The sequence below is a fragment of the Salmo salar genome, chromosome ssa28 (assembly GCF_905237065.1).
Source record: "Salmo salar chromosome ssa28, Ssal_v3.1, whole genome shotgun sequence".
Taxonomy (NCBI): domain Eukaryota; kingdom Metazoa; phylum Chordata; class Actinopteri; order Salmoniformes; family Salmonidae; genus Salmo; species Salmo salar.
Window position 1 is genome coordinate 20,750,230 of NC_059469.1, and position 15,805 is coordinate 20,766,034.

General features: G+C 43.3%; 1 protein-coding gene across 1 annotated transcript in view; it reads right to left on the reverse strand.

Moving 5' to 3' along the window:
• The window catches only part of desi2 (desumoylating isopeptidase 2), a 49,750-nt gene extending 34,542 nt beyond the window's left edge, over positions 1-15,208 (reverse strand). The window contains 1 exon segment of the mRNA XM_014179947.2: positions 14,682-15,208. The gene's annotated coding sequence lies outside the window, so the exon portion shown is untranslated.
• Between the last annotated feature and the right edge of the window lie 597 nt (positions 15,209-15,805).

Below are 15,805 nucleotides of genomic sequence, written 5' to 3' on the forward strand. Positions count from 1 at the left end.
GATCTGAGAAATTATGCTAATTGACTGCACCCAAACTGGCTATTTTTATTTATAGGATTCATATAATATCCAATAAATATTAGTACCCAACATCCAATTTGGACCAAACTTTTTTCTAACAATGAGTAAGGCATGATGAATACAAGTAGTATGGAGCATTGTTTCTTCATCCTATGTATGGAATGTATTCTCAGTTAATTGTGTCCCGCACCTACAGAAAAATGTGTCATTGATGTTCTATCCTATATCCTGATATTACCAGGTTCTGACCACTAGATGGTGCTGTTCCTGCTAGGTGATTTTTATTTTAAGAACTTGTGAATGATACCCAATGTAAGGCAAGAAACAATGGCTTGTTTATCAACAAAAAAAATGTATCATAGTCGCCTCAACATGTAGCCTAGCCCATATTTTGATAAGGTTTGTATCACAACTAAATTGGTCAAAAAACGTCTTAAAATTAAGCACATTATCCTGCTTTACAAGGGGTGTAGAGCCTAACTGGAATACATAAGCAGTGTGTGAGTTAAGTTTGGGAAAGAATTTACCATAAAAATGAACCATTATAATAAAAGCATTACATGCATAATCGCATTTGCGGTATCTTTTGATAAGTGTTTATCCGCTAATGGAAATTCACGCTTATAGCCTACTGCCGTGTGCGCATCGCTGGGTTTATAATGTTAAGAAATAGCCTAATAGTTTATCAGCATTTTAAGCTAAACGTTCTGATCTGTGGCATCAGCCTCATTTTTTGATGCTAGTGATTGTATTAATTTAGGATCTATCACATTCCACAACTGTCCCAGACTGGAATATTTATTTCTCGCACAGAATAGGTCAACTTTTATACTATGGGGATAGTAGATTGACATAGGCTAGTGCTTTTGCTGTTCGTTAGGCCTACTCATCTTGTTGGCTGACAAAGTAAATGTGGACAGTTCTTCCAATATCTTCAATATACACCGAGGAATTAGATAAGGGATGCGCGCAGTTGTGGAATAATTATGTTTTTTGTGAACGTTTATCGTGAGTAATTTAGTAAATTCACCGGAAGTATGCTAGTTATGAACGTCACATGCTAATGTAAAAAGCTGGTTTTTGATATAAATATGAACTTGATTGAACAAAACATGCATGTATTGTATAACATAATGTCCTAGGTGTGTCATCTGATGAAGATCATCAAAAGGTTAGTGCTGCATTTAGCTGTGGTTTTGTTTTTTGTGACATTGTATGCTAGCTTGAAAAATGGGTGTCTGATTATTTCTGGCTGGGTACTCTGCTGACATAATCTAATGTTTTGCTTTCGCTGTAAAGCCTTTTTGAAATCGGACAGTGTGGTTAGATAAAGGAGAGTCTGGTCTTTAAAATGCTGTGAAATAGTCATATGTTTGAAAAATGGAAGTTTTCGGATTTTAGAGGAGTTTGTATTTCGCCCCACGCCCATCATTGGATATTGGAGCAGGTGTTCCGCTAGCGGAACGTCTAGATGTAAGAGGTTAAGAACAAATTCTTAGTTACAATGAAGGTCTACCCCGGCCATACCTGGACGACGCTAGGCCAATTGTGCGCCGCCTATGGGACTCCCAATCACGGCCGAATGTGATGCAACCTGGACTCGAACAAGGTTCTGCAGTGACGCGTCTTGCACTGAGATCCAGGTGCCCCAGTGGTGTAAGGCACTGCGAGCCCTGTGTGTGTGTGTGTGTGTGTGTGTGTGTGTGTGTGTGTGTGTGTGTGTGTGTGTGTGTGTATATATATATATATATCTTGTTTTTATATATACTTTCATTTTAATTTGGGATCCTGCGGCTTTGTTTGGCTTAGTTGGTGTGAGCGCTGCCGTCTGCCCCGGGATCCTGACAGATTGCTCATATGGGGACAGACACAGAAGCCCAGCTAGCCTAGCTGGGGGTCGCTATATGAACATTTCCAGCGCTGCAGGAGCAGTGTTTACTTTGCTTTGTTCCGGGACAATGTGGACCGCGCTGACTTTCAATGTAGCAACTGCTTGCTTGTGGAGGACTAGAGGGGTGAAGTGGCTACTCTAGGCAAGCAGTTAGCAAACCTACACAAGCTACTGGGGAATCCATGACCCCCTACTTTTTATTTCACCCCAGTAGCCGGACGCCGCTCTTGTGGAAGTGACGCGGCCATGTCAGCTCTCCACAGCGAATTGGCCGGTGCTCAGCAGGGATCCATCCCGAAGGGTTCTCCCCCTTCCCTGGAGAACGGAGCTGTTCTCGACCCCAACCAACCAGCCATGGAGATACGTCACTCACCGTGGAAGTCGAAGAAAGCGTCCTCTGGCAACTGGGGTCGCCTTGGAGATGTTAAGCCCGGACCTGACACAGACCAGAAACGGGTTTGCCGCCCTGGATACAGAGGTTCCGGCGCCTTTGTTAGGTGCTTCCCATTCGAGATCAGATACGCGGGTACCTCCGGATTCGTCTTCAGTTCCGTCTCCCTCTCCGATGGCTTCTACCTCAGATTCAGATCCTCAGAGCTCCCACCCTCATCAGACCGTGAGGCTGCCTGAGAGACCGGCCCATTCAACATCACCAACTATCATTGTCGGCAGCTCTATGGTGAGGAGCATCTCGGTTCCCAATGCAAAAACCCCATGCTACCCAGGAGCACAGGACATCACAAGGCTGATTTTGACTGTTCTACGACAGCGTCCATATGGGGTCAAAGGACATCAGGAGGGCTAGCTCTAAACATCCAAAAACGGATTTTAAAGAACTGATTTTAGCATTAAAAGACTCCAAAAAACAGCCAATCATTTCAGGTCTAGTACCATCGTCGGGTATTAAAGATTCAACAGGCTACTGGGATTACACATCTGCCTAAAAGGTTACTGTAGCTCTGCTGGAATCACTTTTATAGCTAACTTTGACAACTTCTGAAAACAGAAAATACTCTACAGGAATGACGGAGTCCATCCAAATCGTCGAGGCTCCTGCACTCTGTGCACGCATTTCAAGGCTGCGTTGAAACAATGACTTATCAATGACCCAAGACCAGCTCAGTTAATCCCTACCATTGTGACAATGAGTCATCAAAATGCTGCATTAAATGTACATTATCATAAGGGCGTTGGCAGACCAGGTAAGGAACTTAATTTGTCCCTCGAACTGCCCTGAATACCTCTGTTGATCCTACAGCTATTGTATGCAGTAATCATGTGCCTATTAGTTATACTGTTAGCATTGAGGTGGTGTGCCCTAGTAGGAAGAGCACTGTGTGCAGCTCACCCTGCACTATCAGCTCCAATATAAATAACATGAGCAAGTCTACTTCTGATAAGCTTCCCAGTAAATTTTTAAAAACAATCAAGCAACCCAGAAGTGCTAAAAATAGCTGGTATTAACATATGCAGCCTGAGAAACAAGGTCCATGAAGTCAATAACTTGCTTGTAACAGATGACATTCATATTCTGACCATCTAAAACTCACTTAGATAATACCTTTGATGATACAGTGGTAGCAATACATGGTTATAACATCTACGGAAAAGAAAGAAATGCCAACGGGGGCAGTGTTGCCGTCTATATTCAGAACCACATTCCTGTAAAGCTTAGAGACGATCTCATGTTAAATACTGTTGACGTAATATGGCTACAGGTTCATCTGCCTCACCACCTTAAGCCCATTCTTGTGGGAAGCTGCTATGGACCAAGTGCTAACAGTCAGTTTCTGGATAATGCGTGTGAAATACTTGATAATGTATGTGATATCAACAGAGAAGTATATGCAGGATGTTTTTGTGCTGGTCAAGGGCAGTCAAGTCTGGAGTGAACCAAGGGCTATATCTGTTCTTAGTTAAAAAAAAAATATATAAAAAAAAAATGGGGCGTGCTTATTTAAGATGGTGAGAAAAGCCCTTTTAAAGCATAACCAGGCATCCTCTACTGACGGGATGAGGTCAATATCCTTCCAGGATACCCGGGCCAGGTTGATTAGAAAGGCCTGCTAGCAAAAGTGTTTTAGGGAGCATTTGACAGTGATGAGGGGTGGTCGCTTGACCACGGACCCATAACGGACCCAGGCAATGAGGCAGTGATCGCTGAGGTCCTGGTTGAAAACAGCAGAGGTATATTTAAAGGGCAAGTTGATCAGGATGATATCTATGAGGGTGCCCATGTTTACAGATTTGAGGTTGTACCTGGTAGGTTCTTTGATCATTTGTGTGAGATTGAGGGCATCTAGCTTAGATTGTAGGACGGCCAGGGTGTTAAGCATATCCCAATTTAGGTCACCTAGCAGTACGAACTCTGACGATAGATATGGGGGGGGGGCAATCAATTCACATACGGTGTCCAGGGCACAGCTGGGAGCTGAGGGGGGTCTATAACAAGCGGCAACAGGGAGGGACTTATTTCTGGAGAGATGGATCTTTAAAAGTAGAAGCTTGAACTGTTTGGGCATAGACCTGGATAGTAAGCCTGCAGAGTTCTGTCAATCTCTACAGTAGATTGCAATTCTGCCCACTTTAGCAGTTCTGTCTTGTAGTGTGGTCAGGTGCCACAGAGGGGCTAAGGAAAATTGCAATTGGCTCAGAACAGGGCAGCACATCTGGCCTTTAAAAGTACAGGGAGCGCTAACGACATGTATGACAATCTCTCTTGGCTCAAAGTGGAAGAGAGATTGACTGCATCACTACTTGTTTTTGTAAGAGATGTTAACAAGCTGAAAGTACCGAGCTGTCGGACACCCATGCATACCCGACAAGACATGCCACCAGAGGTCTCTTCACAGTCCCCAAGTCCAGAACAGACTATGAGAGGCGCACAGTACTACACAGAGCCATGACAACATGGAACTCTATTCCACATCAGGTAACTGATACAAGCAGTAGAATCAGATTATTTTTTAAACAGGTAAAAATACACCTTATGGAACAACAGGGACTGTGAAGAGACACACAAAGGTACAGACACATGCATACATTGTGATATTGTTGTATGGTGGTATTAAATATTTTTGTATTGTAGATATGTAGTGGTGTAATAACGTTATACTTTGTACCATTTTATCTTTTGTTTTATTTTATCTTTTATAAGTAATGTAAGTGCTTTAACATGAAGAGTAGCTGCTGCCTTGGCAGCTGATGGGGATATCAAATAAATACAAATAAAGCCATATCAGGACCTAATATAAAGACAACTCAGAATATCCTACTCTGTTCTTCTGAAATAGACTACATTTTCTTCATATCATGTTTCCTTAGATCTGTCTAAAATAAATAATGGATGTATTGTGAAGGTGTAGGCTATATTACATGGATTTAGACTTTTTCCAAAGGTCTTCATCAGTGGCTTGTAGGCTGTGTGCGGAAGCTAAGAGATGCTAAATGTGTTTGTTAATTAACGGTCAATTAAAACCGTCTGGCTTAATTTTGTGACCCACACAGCCCTACCTGTAGTAAATTCAATTGATTGGACATGATTTGGAAAGGCACACACACACACACACACACACACCTGTCTGCATAAGGTCCCACAGTTGACAGTGCATGTCAGAGCAAAAACCAAGCCATGAGGTTGAAGGAATTGTCCGTAGAGCTCCTAGACAGGATTGTGTCGAGGCACAGATCTAGGGAAGGGTACCAGAACATTTCTGTAGCATTGAAGGTCGACAAGAAAACAGTGGCCTCCATCAAAATTTCTTCCATTTAAGAATGAACCACCAAGAGTCCTACAGCTGGCCGCCCGGCCAAACTGAGCAATCTGGGGAGAAGGGAGGTGCCCAAGAACCCGATGGTCATTGACAGAGCTCCTCTGTGGAGATGGGAGAATCTTCCAGAAGGACAACCATGTCTGCAGCACTCCACGAACCAGGCCTTCATGGTAGAGGGGCCAGACGGAAAACACTCCTCAGTAAACTGCACATAACAGTCCGCTTGGCGTTTGCCAAAAGGCACCTAAGGGCCTCCCAGTCCATGAGAAACAAGCTTCTCTAGTCTAATGAAACCAAGATTGAATTATTTGGCCCGAATGCCAAGAGTCACGCCTGCAGGAAACCTGGCACCATCCCTATGGTGAAGCATGTTTGGCGGCAGCATCATGCCGTGGGGATATTTTTCAGCGGCAGGGACTGAGAGAGTAGTCAGGATTAAGGGAAAGATGAACAGAGCAAAGTACAGAGAGCTCCTTGATGAAAATCTGCTCCAATGCGCTCAGGAACTCATACTGGGGCAAAGGTTCACCTTCCAACAGGACAATGACCCTAAGTACACAGACAAGACAATGCAGGAGTGTCTTCGGGACAAGTCTCTGAATGTCCTTGAGTGGCCTAGCCAGTGCCCGGACTTGAACCCGATCGAACATCTCTGGAGAGACCTGAAAATACCTGTGCAGCGACGCTCCCCAGCCAACCTGACAGAGCTTGAGAGGATCTGCAGAGAAGAATGGGAGAAACTCCCCAAATACAGGTGTGCCAAGCTTGTAGCGCCATACCCAAGAAGAGATATCTAAGGCACGTTGCACGGGACTGGGGGCTCTACAGTGAAATAAAACAATAACTAACCAAAACAGCAGTAGACAAGGCATATTGACAGAGAGAGGCAAAAAGCAATCACAGGTATTGGTCGGGAGAGCTAAGACAACAACGGGTAAATGGCGATGAATGGGCAGAGGGGGTCAGTTAGGTACACACAGGGCCTGAGTTGGAGGCTGGGGCCGACAGAAACAAAAAGAGGTACAGTAAATCCGTAAACAAAAAGAGGTACAGTAACTCAATTGAGTCTGGGCAACCTGATTTTGACTCAATTTGTGTTCTTTCAGGGAAGGCCAATAGCTGTTAGAGTCCATTTGGGTTGTGGGTAGAGGTGGAGAACTAAATTGATCTTTCAGTCATCTCATTTCTGCTATGAGACTTCTGAGAAATGCAAAGGGCAATATTAGTCTCTCCTTCCCTGTAATTCAGTGGGAAAGGCTGATGACCACGGCAGCTTTCCAATCTTTAGGGATATCGGAAGATACGAAAGAGGTTGAACAGACTGGTAATAGGGGTTGCAACAATGACGGCGGGACGGCGGATAATTTTAGAAAGAGAGGGTCCAGGTTGTCTAGCCCAGCTGATTTGTATGGGTCCAGGTTTTGCAGCTTTTTCAGAACATCTGCTATCTGGATTTGGGTGAAGGAGAAGCTGGGCAGGCTTGGGCAAGTAGCTGCTGGGGGTGCGGAGCTGTTGGCCGGGGTAGCCGGGAGGAAAGCATGGCCAGCCGTAGAGAAATGCATCCCCTTTAGCAGTTCTATCTTGATGGAAAATGTTGTAGTTGGCGATGGAAATCTCTGAATTTTTGGTGGCCTTCCTAAGCCAGGATTCAGACACGGCAAGGACATCAGGGTTGGTGGAGTGTGTTAAAGCAGTGAGTAAAACAAACTTAGGGAGGAGGTTTCTGATGTTAACATGCATGAAACCAAGGCTTTTTAGGTTACAGAAGTCAACAAATGAGAGTGCCTGGGGACATGCAGGGCCATCACCAGAGGAACAGAGGAGGAGTAGGATGAGGGTACGGCTAAAGGCTATCAAAACTAGTCATCTAGTGCGTTGGGGACAGAGAATAAAAGGAGCAGATTTCTGGGCGTGGTAGAATAAATTCAGGGCATAATGTACAGACAGGGGTATGGTGGGGAGCGGGTACAGTGGAGGTAAACCCAGGCATTGAGTGATGATAAGAGAGGTTGCATCTCTGGACGCGCTAGTTATGCTGGGTGAGGTCATCGCATGTGTGGGAGGTGGGACAAAGGAGGTTTCTGAGGCATGTTGAGTGGGACTAGGGGCTCCGCAGTAAACTAAAACAATGATAACTATCCTAAAAAAAGTATACAAGGCATATTGACATTTGAGAGAGACAAAGCAATCACAGGTGATTGGAAGAGCTACCTAAGACAACAACGGGTAAGACAACAACAGCTAATGAGCTAAGACAACAACAGGTAAAATGGCAATGAATGGGCAGAGAGGGTCGGTTAACTACACACAGGGCCTGAGTTCGAGGCTGGGGCTGACAGAAACAAAAAAAATTAAGTAAATAAAACAAAATGGAGTAACGTGATTAATTAACAGTCCAACAGGCATCAGCTATGTAGCCAAGTGATCATAGGGTCCAGTGAACAGCAAAAGATCAAACAGGGAAGTCGGGGTAGTCGTTACTACGCTAGCATGCGGGAGACACGGCATTTAAAGTTAGCAGGCCGGGACTAGTAAAAGCGTCTGCTCCGACGTCCGGCAAAGGCCGGTTGAGGGCACAGCGGCTGGAGTTACGTCGGCAGACCAGTCGTGGTGGTACGGCGGGGCGCCACGTCGACAAAGAGTCCAGGCCGGTTGGCGAAAGAGGTATTGTAGTTGTAGTAATTTCGTTTGCTAGCCGGGAGATTCGCCTGGCTAACTGGTGCTAGCTTTGGGACAGGGGCGTTAGGTGCTATAGCCACTCGGTAGCAGCTAGCTAGCAGCGATGATTTGATGCAAAGGTACCTATTTCGCAACTAAACCTCCTTCAGTCACGCTGCCAAACATACCCTCGTAAAACTGACTATCCTACCGATCCTTGACTTCGGCGATGTCATTAATAAAATAGCCTCCAACACTCTACTCAGCAAATTGGATGTAGTCTATCACAGTGCCATCCGGTTTGTCACTAAAGCCCCATATACTACCCACCACTGCGACCTGTATGCTCACGTTGGCTGGCCCTCGCTACATATTCGTCGCCAAACCCACTGGCTAAAGGTTTCTGCTAGGTATAGGTATTGCAAGGTATATGCCTTATCTCAGCTCACTGGTCACCATAGCAACACCCACCTGTAGCTCACACTCCAGCAGGTATATTTCTCTGGTCATCCCCGAAGCCAACACCTCCTTTGGCCACCTTTCCTTCCAGTTCTCTGCTGCCAATGACTGGAACGAATTGCAAAAGTCACTGAAGCTGGAGACTATTATCTCCCTCACTAACTATAAGCATCAGATGTCAGAGCAGGTTACCGATCACTGCACTTGTACACAGCCCATCTGTAAATAGCCCCCCCAACTACCTCATCTCCATAGTTATTTTTTTGCTCTTTTGCACCCTAGTATCTCTACTTGCACATCATCATCTGCACATCTATCACCCCAGTGTTAATGCTAAATTGTAATTATTTCACCACTATGGCCTATTTATTGCCTTTCTACATTTGCACACACTGTATATAGATTTTTCTATTGTGTTATTGACTGTACGTTTGTTAATCCCATGTGTAACTCTGTTGTTGTTTTTGTCACACTGCTTTGATTTATCTTGGCAGTTGTAAATGAGAACTTGTTCTCAACTGGAATACATGGTTAAATAAAGGTTAAATATTTTATTTTTTACTTTCAAGCCCTTTACCAACAATGCAGTTAAGAGCAAAAAAATAAATCATAATAATTAAAGAGCAGCAATAAAATAACAGTAGCGAGGCTATATACAGGGGGTACCGGTATAGAGTCAATGTGCGGGGGCACAGTCACCTCTTTACAGGAATACTTTGGGGGGGGGGAACAGATGGCTATAATTGCATCACTCAGACTTCCAAGTTCAGACCATAGCATTGCAAATAGACTAAAATAGCACACACGCTTTCATATGCAGCAACACCTAGAAGGGAAAAACGCAGAACAGAAGCAGTTGCTACAGCTGTACACACTACACTAACACCTTCTCCTCCTCAGCTTTGAATCCCTCTGACCCCAATTACTTTAAAGCTTATTAAAGGCATCCTTCAAAGTGCAGAGAGAGCTGGGCCTCCCTGTGATTATGAGCAGGCCTGTCTGGCACTGTTCTAATGTGATTCTAAGTGGAGCTGGAGAGCTCTGTCTATCCAGGGGAAAGGTCCTCAGACTCCCAACGCTGAATAAACTAGTCTGGCAGAAGCCGCTATCATTAAGCAGGCAGGGAGATTTCCTAGCAAAAACAAATCGCAAGCCTATTTGACTTTTTGTATTCAATGCATCATGGCTGGCTAATGGGAAAAAAAATCCCAAGTCAACCCATAGGATAGTAGGATAGTAGCCAGACAACCTCTGTGAGTATCCGGCAGTACATGTGATTTGAACACGTTTCCAGAATTCTTTGAGGCACTGCAATGCAAAGAATGGGCAGTGTGAATGCTCTCTCCTCGGCTAGTCCTAATCCTAATACCAGCTCATCTTGACAAGGCAAATGGTATCACCACGAACAGGTGGTGCACAGTATAATTTCCTAATTAACCAAGGTTGCAAAAACACTCAGCTCTCCAAGGGAAATCCAGTTATGCAGGAGATATGATATGCACTGGAGTTTCATCACTCTTTATTTGATCAAACACTGTACACTAATTGGGAGAGTCAATGAATGAATCATCGAGCGAGCCTATCTTAAAAAAGCATCAGTGTCTTAACCATCAGTCTGAGTCACAAGAACCTCTCAGTATTGTGTTGTTCATGAAATGATCTGTGTGAAAACTGTAGGAGGGGAGGGAAGAAAAACACCAGACTAAAGCTGCGAGAGAGCTACTTAATGCTCAGTAGCAATGCAATTTCTCTTGATTATGAAAATGTGTCATCCATAGTCCATGGCTAATGTAAAGTACGCTTACAATGCATGCATGAATTAAAAAGCATGAATGAGACAAAGGAAAGACTGATTTCCCTCAATGAAGGCTCATTTCTGCAGCAGCCATTGAAGGAATAACAGTCTGATTCCATTAGGACTAGGATGTAGGAGCTCATCCCCCTCAGGACACATGAAAAGCCCTTTTTCCCCCTGTGCTGCTGCTTTCCTCCTGATGGGAGCCTGCAGGAGCAATGAGACTCCTGTCAGATAGATCTAAAGCAGAGAAAAGAGAGCGCAACAACCCCAATCTGCAAATAGCAACAGCTGACATGCTGCTCCTAGTCAAACCAGCCCTGGGCTTTCCCCAGATCTGATTGAGATATACCTCCCTGGCTTGGTTTCTCTGTGAAAGGGAAAGGCAATATGGATAGAGTGGGGTGAGATGAATCACAAGGGAGGAGAGGCATCAGGCATCCAGACACTGGCTTGATGTGAGAATGTATGTTGAGGTCTCTCCTGTTCATTTCCTAAATGTACATGTACCCCCATTGTTATTTGATTGAAGGACAGAGGGGTTTGTTGCTTTGAGAGTGCACTTATTTCCCATAGCATGTTGGGTTAAGGTGGCTATAAATCTCCCGTGGGCAGATTCTGCATGTAGAGCGAAGAATCTGCCGGAACTGAATGGGTCACTGTTTATATGGACGTATCAGTATTGGGCGAAGGCCGAGTTCCCTTTTGCGACGGTGGAGACTTCCCAAACGCCGGAACCTTCAATTTCTAACACGTATAGACCCAGAAGTAAATCATGCAGCTGAACAAATTAAGCAAGATTTTACTTCTGAGATTAGGGTGGCTATCATCTGCTGGAGGTGGCTTTATTACAGCCTACTTTAAGAGAACTCTTGGTTTCAACACTGAATCACGTCTCGGATTCTCCTGAACTTTATGTTGGCTCGTTAGCTTAAACATTTCTGTCACAACTCCTAAATAACATTGCCTTTTCTCTTCTCCTTCCAGATCACAAAATAAACCAACAGGCTATATAACCTATATAAACCTATATAAAATCAGGCCTAAATGAGCTCATGATAATCACAACCTACCTCACCTCCCCGACCCACAAAAAAAAAAAAATCCATCCAAATTACTTTGTGATTTTCTCAACTTACTCCTATTCTATTTCTGGCTCATAGTGAAAGGAGCCTCACGATGGTGGAACATTTTGAATCCGGTGAGTTCCAAGAATCTCATAATGAGGTAGGCTACTACTGAGTACTAACAAGGCTGGCTCAACTGGACACATGCTTTTACTGAGCAAGTGAAATCAATACCATTAGATGTCTGCAGGCTAGCTACCCCCACTAAGGTTACCACATTTACTGTGTCCAAGGTTCAGTCAGGCCAATGTCAATGAGCTAATAAAGGGTGTGGAATGTGGATACAGCAGAATGGGTATGCAAATAGTGAATGAAAAAGGAGGCCCAATAAACTGAAAACCAATCAGAAGTAAGGACAGTAGAATTGTGGTCCAACATAATGATCATCCCCTCAGCTGGATAGGCGACTCTGTGTGTGTGTGTGTGTGTGTGTGTGTGTGTGTGTGTGTCATACATGGCTGGACAGCAGGATACACACACACACACACACACACACACACACACACACACACACACACACCGAGGAGGAGGTATGACAATGTCCAGTCATGTGAAAGAAGAGATGCTGTCACTGTCCAGAGATGGCTAATGGCCAACCATGCGGGAGAGAGAAGACCTCTTACCATGCCTTCTGTGGCTAGCATGACAGATTTGTAGGCATCACCCCTGGCTGTGCTGACAATGTGCACTCACAAAGACAGGCATTCCATCAGCAGCCTCTATGAGCAAGATCCAATAAAATAGAGATAATAAAAACTTATGGAGCCTGTACCTTGTGGCAAACACAACCAAAGCCAAATATGAAAAGGCTCAGTCTTTTTTACATGTCCAATTTGAAGAGAAACTATTTGGGGTTCTAATCAATCCGTAACACAGAAATTCAGCTTTACAGCATGATTAAAATTTAGAGGCAAAGTTCCCATGTTAGGGGAGACTGTATTCACAGTAAATGCTGCAGATGTCAGCTAAATCGGAAATTACATTTAAATTCAGTGATAAAGATTGAATAGGGCCCTTTAGGCTATGTTTCAATGTGGTGAACCTAATCTTTAAACTATAGCCATAAAGCCAATAACTGTTAGTGCAAGTGAGTGATTAAGGCTATCATATAAAAGGGAATCAACACTAACAGATCCTCTAAATAGATCAGAGGACATTTAATGCAAATACTGAACAACTATAAAACTGTAGGATAAGCTGAACCAGCCTATGCATACAAGACTAACTTGGCCGCTTAGACAGTCCTGTACCAAACTCATTCAGTGTCAGTTTACATCTCATCACCAACAGGACAAGTGGTGTCAAGCAGCAGCCATCTAAAACACTGCAATCAGTCAGTCTATTTTAAAAGCATGGTAAATCCATTCACTCGAGTCAATGTGCAGACATCAAGACTGAGCGACAAGGTTAACAAGAAATGTCACACAGCAACATAATTCCACCATTGAAACAAGACAAAAACACCAGCAAACATAAATTATTAAAGTTCCAAAACACCCATTAATAGCCTACATTTTTTCCACTTGGTTGTCATCCACAGCTATGATACTCAAGCCAGAATGCAATTAACCAATCTAACAAGCACCATGCTTGGATAAGCTTGACAGGCAAACTGAGTGTCCAGTACTTTGGGTGAGCTGAAAGGTTAAACAGGACTGGAGAAGTCTGAAATACAACCTTTCCCACAAACCAAAGCTATGGAACCTAGAACACGGTGAGCTATTGAGTTAGAGTGGGAGGAAAGAGGAAGTGACACTCCAAAAGAATCGGTCATTGACCGATTGTGACAAGGAGCATTTTTTATTTATTCATTACTTTATTGATCTGAGGACCTTTGCACTCTTCCTTAAAACAGGAGACACTATCATAACCAAGTCCTGATTCAATTGCTTTAGGATGAACATTGTGAGGTGTAAAGATCATTCACATCAACCTTCTGAAAGACCGTTTAAGAGAATTACTGGGCAAATATTTTAATAATAATAATAATAATAATAATAATAATAATTTGGTATCCTTTAGACACAGTATTGAACTGTATTTACATATTCCTGTCATGAAATCAAACAGACAACTACAGCAATTAGAATGTTGTGGCTTAATACATTTAAACACCGGACCACATTGGGGTAGACCGAAAAGTCTAATACTTTTTTGTTGCTACACTGTGGGTAATGTTTTACCCATAGTCTGCTTAACAGGGCTCAGGCTAATCAGGGTCAGTCAGCAGTAGATTTGGAGAAAAACACTCATCTCACACAGCTCCTAATAAGGAAATTCAACTTAAATTGTTCATTCACAGGATAACAAGCCAACTTCATGATACATTATTCAATGTCTGTCATTTGTATACATGTGTTTTCAATCAGACAGGTAATTATTTATATAAAGTAGTGAAGTACACAAATATAATTTTTTTTTACATTTTGGTCACTCTTAGTAACGTTAGTAAACTAATTTGGAAGATGTGAGTCCAAAATCTGGTTTCCCACCGACGGGCAGATTTTGATTTAGACAAATTTACAAAACAGATGACCCGGGGACAAACATCCTGATCCTGGCTGGCTGCCTGCCTAACTAAACCGTTAGTTTGGGGGTTAACATTTCCTGATCCTGGCTGGCTGCCTAACTAAACCGTTAGTTTGGGGGTTAACATTTCCTGATCCTGGCTGGCTGCCTAACTAAACCGTTAGTTTGGGGGTTAACATTTCCATAGCCATACAGCAGCCATAGTTCGGGGATCTTCCAATGCTCCATACATCCTCAGTTTCAGACACGAATCTTGTTAGCTAGCTGGACACCTAGCTCGCTTTATAGCTAACTAACGCGTTAGCTCGCCAATTAAATAACGCTACCGAGTTAGTAATAGCTGCGAGTTAGTGTATTATGGTAAGTGTGTTCTTAAATGTACCGTATGCGATTAATGAAAATTATACATTTACCTACACACAACTTACCATATCATAGACGTTCAAAATTATCGGCTCGTTTGCCATCACTGGCATAGGGAATTTCTTCGGATCCTGGTGCACTTTCGCCAGTTTGCTTCGATCCACACACTCTCTTCTAGTTAACTAGTTATCTTTTTTTCTCTAGTTAGCTTGCTAACTACTTGACTTAATTAATCGTACTAACAGGCAAATTAAACATTCAGTTCACCAGAGTCCCGCATCCGAAAGCTTTGTCCAATTTTCTCCATAAGCAAACAGCTGTGCACGGCAGTCGGCTAGCTGGCAGGCTAGCTACTGGAGACAGTTCGCGATGAAAGGGAGTCGTTAGCGAAAGTGAATATTTTCTGCGTGAAATTGCCATTCAAACACCAAAATGACATTTCTTCCAATAAACCCAAATCATGTATACTACTTTCCAAGTATACTTTTTCCCCCAGAAAAAATATCGACTATATTCTCAGATAACGGGTGGCCACTGTTGTGCTGTTTCGAACGATACATCGACAGTCGTTTAGTCAACCTGGAAATCGCTGATGAGATTGACAGGATCGGCTATCCATTACTCAACCTAACATTTATAAATACAACATTTAATGAAGCCTCAGAGAAATTTAATCAAATAGCTATTGCTTTAAATGATCCAGCCAATCTAGCAAAATCGTCATGAAAATTGAAGGTTAGCCAAAACTACCCAGCCTTGGTTGATATTCTCCTTGGTTTATTATCAATTATTTTAGAGTACTCCTATACCAAGAAATAAAGATACAAAAGGTTCAACATTACTTCTAGGATTGGTTCTTAAACATCAGTCTTTAGGTGTCTTTTGGCAAACTCCAAGCAAGCTGTCATGTGCCTTTTACTGAGGAGTGGCTTCCTTCTGGCCACTCTACCATAAAGGCCTGATTGGTGGAGTGCTGCAGAGATGGTTATCCTTCTGGAAGGTTCTCCCATCTCTACAGAGGAACTCTAGAGCTCAGTCAGAGTAACCATCAGGTTCTTGGTCACCTCCCTGACCAAGGCCCTTCTCCCCCATTGCTCAATTTGGCCGGGCAGCCAACTCTAGGAAAAGTCTTGGTGTTTCCAAACTTCTTCCATTTAAGAATGATGGAGGCCACTGTGTTTGTTTATTT